Here is a 7,489-nt window from a genome sequence, read left to right on the forward strand (position 1 = left end):
ATGTCAAGAAACTTCTGAATTTCTTCGAGAAAATGCAAAAGATAAACCCAGAGTTCTTCTATGATTATGACGTTGATGCAGATAACCGTGTAAGAAACGTCTTTTGGGCGAACGCAAGTTGCAGAGGATCGTATGAAGATTTTGGAGACTGCGTTACATTTGACACGACGTATAAAACTAACAAATTCCACATGCCACTGGGAGTGTTTGTGGGGGTGAACCATCATCTACAAAGCACCATATTTGCTGTTGCACTCGTGCGAGATGAAACAATACCATCATTTGAGTGGGTTTTCAAAACCTTTCTGAGGTGTATGAACAACAAGCCGCCAATCTGCATGCTCACAGGTACAAAAAATAAAAAACACCTGCATACTTACGTTTTGTTTTGTTTTATGCACTTACATTTCTTCTATCTGTCTTGCAAACACACAAACAACTTAATAAAAAAAACACTGTTTGTCTCTTCTCAGACCAGTGTTCTTCGATGAAGGCAGCATTAAAAACTATCCTCCCACAAACTCTGCATAAGCTGTGTCGGTGGCATATCATGAAGAAGTACAAAGACCACCTCGCCTTGCTGTATAAGGCGCACGAGAAGCTCAAGGACGAACTCAATGCAGTGCTGAACCACCCACTAATGCCGTCAGAATTTGAACGAGCATGGAAGAACCTCATTCACAGATACAACTTGCAAGACGACGAAGTGATGAATTCACTATGGGATGACAGGCACGAGTGGATCTCAGCTTACTACAAGGAAATTTTCTGTGCTCGGATGACTTCCACACAGAGAAGCGAGAGCATGAACCGCATACTGAAGAAAAATTTTGTCAGGGAGAAGCATGATCTCCATCTGTTTGCTCAGCAGGTGGACAAGTGCATTCAGACCAGGAAGGCCGTCGAGCACGCAGAGACAATAGCAAATGAGGTAAACAAAATGTCAATCAAAAACTGCTTAAAAAATATGAATAAAAAACAAACAATTTTTTCATTTCTCTGGATCGTAACAGTGCATTTGTGATCATGCAGTCAGAGGTAAAAACAACAACACAGTTTGGCTTCGAAGTTCAGCTATCAAAAGTGTATACGAGGGTAGTGTTTGCAGATTTCAAAGAAACGCTCTACCGTAGCACTGCATTCAGAGCAGAACAGTGCCCTGAGAACCCGACAAAGTATCTAGTACACCACTACAACAGATCGGATGCATTTGACTGGGCAAGGCATAATTTCCAAGTGGTCGCCGATGAAGAGAAAGGTGTCTACGAATGTGAGTGCAAACTCTGGACACACACAGGTGAGACTCTTAACAAAAAAAATCTAGATTCTCATAGTCATGCACGAAAGCTAACTTACTGAAATTTAAAAGTAAATATGCATGTGTAATTCCCGAAACCAAATGAAGTTCACTTATTTAAAAAATGAACAAATAATGAAAAAAATATATGTTTACTAATTTCATGCAGTTCACTTACAGAACACAAAAAAATGTTTTTGTCTGCAGGCCTCTTCTGCGTCCATGTTTTATGCATGCTTTCTCATTTGAGAGTACTCAACATTCCTGAGGTGTACATCATGAAGAGATACACCCGTAACGCAAGATCAGATGCAACGTTTGACAGAAGAGACTACGAACAAACAGCACCAGATGGAACCTCACTTTTTTGCCGTAGAAAATTGCTGACAGAAACAGCAATGGACCTTGCAAACAGAGCAACAAGGTTAGACGCTGGGTGCCACAGAGTGTTGTCTGGTATGAGGGCACTGGTAGAGGAAGTTGACATGCTCAACGAAGAAGAAGAAGAAGCAGCAAAACTAAAGCAAGCAGAGAAATACCAACATGACAATAAAGACGAGCAAGAAGAAAAAACTGAACACATTGGAACTGGTGCTATCAAAAAAGAAACAATTCTTCCACCTCCTGTTTCAAACACAAGAGGAAGAAAGAAAGGGGGAGACGCAAACCAGAAAAAGGTGGCATCCAAGGAGAAAAATGATGACAAAAACAATAAGCCATAGCCTGAGCTGGACAGTGATGGTCACCCACTGGGAGTAAGAATGTGCAGAACATGTAATGAAGTCAGCGGCCACAATTCCAGGACGTGTGAAAAAAGACATGAACAAGAAAAACGAGGATATGGAGATGCACAACAAAACAGAAATTCCACTCACAACACTAAGAAGTGGACGAAACCGAGACGTTGTAGCATCTGCAAGAAGAGGAAGAGACACAATTCAAGAACCTGCCCCAAAAGAAAAAGAAAAAGATCAGAAAATGAGGAAGACGAAGAAGGTGAGATCAAAGAAGAATATGATGACACAAATGAAGAAGAAATGGCTTATGAAGAAGCAGATGGAGAAGAGGAGGAAGAAGAAGAGAGTGAAGAGGACGAAGAACGTGAAGAAACTGAAGAAACAGTGGCTTATGAAGGTACAGATGATGAAGATGATGAAGAGGAAGAAGAGAGTGAAGAGACTGAAGAGAGTGAAGAGGACGAAGAACATGAAGAAACAATATCAACAAGACCACCACGAGGAAATGCTTCAACCAGCGCGCGGGGATCAAAGAAGGATGCAGTTCTCAGCACTGGAAAATGAAAACCACCAACAACCAGCACGCGGGGAGCAAAGAAGGATGCAGTTCTCACCACTGGAAAATGAAAGCAGCCAACAACCAGCACGCGGGGAGCAAAGAAGGATGCAGTCCACATCACTGAAAAACAAAAGCAGTCATCAACCAGCGCGCGGGGAGCAAAGAAGGATGCAGTTCACAGCGCTCAAAAACGAAACCAGCCATCAACCAGCGCGCGGGGAGCAAAGAAGGATGCAGTTCACAGCGCTGAAAAACGAAACCAGCCATCAACCAGCACGCGAGGGGCTACAAACACAAAGGTGCAGAGACAAGAACCAGCAACACCGCCATGGAAAACAAAACAAAGTGCAACATTAGACACGCTCCAGTCACCGCGCAGAAGCAGCAGGCTAACAACCAAATAGATGAACAAACAATAAATTTACCGTATGCATAGCAATTTGCTTAACTCTATGACTTATGTATCAGTTTAAATTTTGTGTAAACCATGTAGCGTGTCTAATGCTGTTAGCTCGTTCCAGTCTTGAGTAAAACATTGACACATTTTGATTCAAAAACCATTTAAAAAATGTTGTTAGCTAGTTGCAGTCCTACAAGTAGTACATATAAAAAGCACTTCAGTATGCAGTATGGAACTTGCAAAAATGCAGTACGCTTCGAACTATCATGCAGTACTGTAGACTAACTACATGTAGTACACACCATGCAAATTGGAAAAATTGTGGAAACATGTAATGCTCAGCTGACATATAAGCAGTTCACATATTCTAACCATGCAAACACAAATTTACCGTTGAATAATAATTGAAGCGGTTCAGATCACAAAAGTGCTTATTACAAAACACATCACAAAGATGAAAAGCGTTCAACACGCAGAAGTACTTATTACAAATCAACCTCATAACCTTAGGCAATCACGTCAAACGTGATTCTAACAGTACGATCCTCGAGTTCAAAGAAGTTGAGGACAACAACTTGCTCAGACTTCAAGCCGCTATCAATGACAAATTCCTTCCACCCTTTGTGCAGACACAGCCGCCCGTCAACGCTTACATTGTACTTGGCTGGTTTAAGGTATCCATTACCAAGAACAACTTCAAGAATTCCTTTCTTCTTGAGCCGCACATACCTAACAGCTCGCTGAGGAATTTTCTATAAAAAATAATAAAACTGTTTGAGAACGAAACTAGCAGTACAATTCTCATGTTTTGAATAGAGATAGATGAAGTGCACAACAGTCCAACAAGTAGTACATATAAAACGTTTTCAATATGCAGTATGGAACTTACAAATATGCAGTTCACATATTCTAACCTGTAAACTAAAACATAAGCTACATCCACATGAGGGAAAAAACAAGAAAATAAGAACACATTGCAGTACACTTCAAAAAACACAAAGAAAAAAGTGCGTTCCTAAAATACTACAAGTTCAGGATACAATGGAATTATACAAAAAAAACACTAAGAAAAAAACATATCTAACGAAACATACCATCTTGTAGTGAGTCTCCACATCTGTTGGCGTAAGTTGATGGACAAAAGGACTCGTGCAGCCAAGGCCACGGCGAAGCAGCGCAGAATAGAACGCAGATACATTGATCTGGCCCATATCAAATCCTTCTGTGAATATTGTACCATATGCAAGCTGCTCGGCTCGCCCAGTTCGGCACAATACCTTCCCACCACGACGAGCACAACGGGCCTGCGAGCAAGCTAAACAATTCCAGTACGTCGGCACACCACAACCATGTCCACAGCAGAAGAGATACGCACAGGGGCCTGGAGCCATCGCAACAAAAACCTAGAGAAAGGAGAGAACTTGCGGCTAGAGGAGAAAAATGAAATGCAAACGAAGGGTATAAGTTAGTCTTCATTTATACAAGAGGAATGCAAAAAGGTCAAAACTGAAAATTAAAGGGAAATTAATGGAAATTATGTTCCCAAGAATTAAGGACAATCAATGAAAGCTTATGTTACCAAAGAAATAGGAACGGAAAAAGAAGGTGTACTTTGACTTCAGAAATTCCCACGAACAAAACCACAGATCATTAAAAAATAATACTCTGAAAAATTATAATCCACGGACCATTTTATGAGTGCAGTTCTCCAAATTCGTACCAGGTAGTTCACTATATGTGTGCATGAAGTGCAGTACGTGCTTTTTGGCACAAAGAAGGATGCACGCAGTGCAAGATGTGTACACCTGCAGCACAGAACTATGACGAATGCAGTGCAGACCCGTACACTAAGAAAAAAGGAAACGAAAGATGAAAAACAATAAAGAAAAATGATACCAATGCAGTGCACAAAAATGTAGCCGAGAAAAATGTGCAGTACGGTATGCGTGCACATGCAGTACTGAAACTAAATGAATGCAGTGCACACATGATTTACTAAAAAAATTGACCACCCACCCAGGTGCTACAGGCCCCAGCCAGTCTCGTAATAGGTCTGCACCCACAGAAGGGGAGTCGTTCTGAGCCACAATGCATGGGGCCGGTTGCAAATGGGCCCACAGGTCATAGAGCATATAGCTATGAGCGCCGTGTATAAGCACCCAGATAAGTATACGGAGGAGTTCGACCAGTATGCCTCGCCAACGCTTATAAACAGGTCGGGCGCGCCTTCCGCTAGCAATGTGGGACTAAACATTAGGACGCACACACAGCGAAACGGGAACAAAAAGCCGTGCTCACAGGCCGACTTGGACCCAAGTATGTATATAAACTAGCCGAACAAAGGCCCAACAAAACCGACCAAGAAAAAACAATAAGTTTGAAAAAAAGTGGGGGGGCCACCCCCCCCCCCCCGTAAAACAAGATGCAGTACGGATCTGTAGAAGTATGCAGTTCATTCAGGTGCGCAATGCAGACCACCATCGAAGCATATAGCAAGAGACACGCAAAAAACGATGAAGTACACACATGTATACAGTGTTGCAGTTCTATTTTGTACGCGACGCAGTGCTTGATTGTAAGCAATGCAGTTATGTTGTCGTCCAGGCTGCATCTACAAAACGTAACCAAACGCCCGTTCGAATAGAAAAAGGTTGTGGTTAAAAAATGTGCTGATAAAAAAAACCACATTTAAAAAAAACCACGTTCGCATACATACACCCGATCGGAGCAGTTCCATCGCCACAAGCCCACGATCACAGATGCAAAACCAACCCACGATCCGCACAACCGCATCATCAGCGCGATCGTGCAGTTCATCCGACGAGGCCATCCCACCCCGCGCCCTCCCCTTAAATTCAGACCCCTGCCAAAGGCCTTCTCATCCACATCCACAACAAACACAAGTATCCATTGCGCTCCCACCACCGGCGATGACATTCACCGACGAGTACAAGGGCTACAACGTCGTGGAGGCGCACGGCAACACCAAGTTGCACGTCATCCACACCAACGACAAGAAGCAGATGGCGATCACCCTCGCGCAGTATGAGCGCCACCTCAGCCTCCAGCGCCACAAGATCGTCGGCATTGATCTCAAGTACGACAACGACCCTGAAGCGATGCAGAAACCCGCCCTCTGCCAGCTCTCCATCGGCAAGAATCACCCGGTGCTGCTCTTCCAAATGAGCGACAGTGAAAGGTGCACCGTCTTCGACAACTTCCTCGCCGCCCCCAGGTACACCTTTGTAGGCTTCTCCATCAACGGCGACAAAACCAGGCTGGAGCGCGTCAAACTGGAGGTCACCAACTTCGTCGACATCCAAAAGGAGTGGAGGGTGCCCGACGCAACCAAGTCGTTGGACTCCCTCGGAGACGTCTCCGGCGTGCTCATCGACGACTACTACAGCAACATGAAGAAGAAGATCACCAACGCCGAGCACCAGCGCTGGGCCATCCTGCCTCTGTCCAGGAGGCACATCAAGTACGCTGCAAAGGACGCCTACGCAGCGTACGAGATATGGAACCGCATCACCCTCACCCAGGACGGCCTTCGCCGTGCAAAGCTGGAGAAGGAGGAGCCACCCAACAAGCGCGCCAGGAGCAGCTGGGGATGGGAAGAGCCTAACTAGTGAAGAAGAAGATGGTGCCGGCCAGGAGCCAAGAATGCCAGTGTTCTTTTAGAATTATCATCAAATTTGCTTTGTGTTGTTTGCTTATGTATCGTTAGTTTGCTTGTTGCTGAACCTAGTTTGCTTGCCATGCACAATCGCCTGTAATCATGAACTCTGATTATGTTAGTTTGCTTGCCATGCACAATCGCTAGTTTGCTTTCTGTTGAACTTAGCTTGCTGGTGATGAAATTGTCGTACAGAATGCAAACAGGACGCATGCAGTGCAAGTTGAGCACGAATGTTGTACACTGAATTTGTCGAATGAAGTCTTAACATACCCAACAAAGCAGTGCACGAACATAAATTTCAAAAAAGGAATACATAAGAGCAAAAACACAAATAGAAAAATGCAAAACACGTAAAATAATTCAATACAGTCCGGAAGTACACAAAAGTACAGCACAGAACCATAATGAGTGAAGTACAGGTATGATTTACAAAGCAGTGCATCCCATACATTGGGAAAAAAGATTAACTGATAGCAAAAAGACAGAAAAAAAAAGACAACTGTACATGCAGTACTCAATGCGTATACAATGCAGTACAGAACCCTAATCATTGCAGTGCACACTCCAACATTGAAAAAAACACACAGGGCATACAATGCAGTACAGAACCCTGATCAATGCAGTGCACTCTCCAACATTGAAAAAAAAACACAGGGCAGAAATATTAAAAGTAAAAAAAAATGACCACCCAGGTGGCACCGGCCCCAGCCAGTCTCGTAATAGGTCTACGCCCACAGAAGGCGAGTTGTTCTGAGTCACAATGCATGGGGCCGGTTGCACATGGGCCCACAGGTCATAGAGCATACAGCAGCGAGCG

This window comes from Triticum dicoccoides, chromosome 5B, assembly GCF_002162155.2.
Source record: "Triticum dicoccoides isolate Atlit2015 ecotype Zavitan chromosome 5B, WEW_v2.0, whole genome shotgun sequence".
NCBI classification, from domain to species: Eukaryota; Viridiplantae; Streptophyta; class Magnoliopsida; order Poales; family Poaceae; genus Triticum; species Triticum dicoccoides.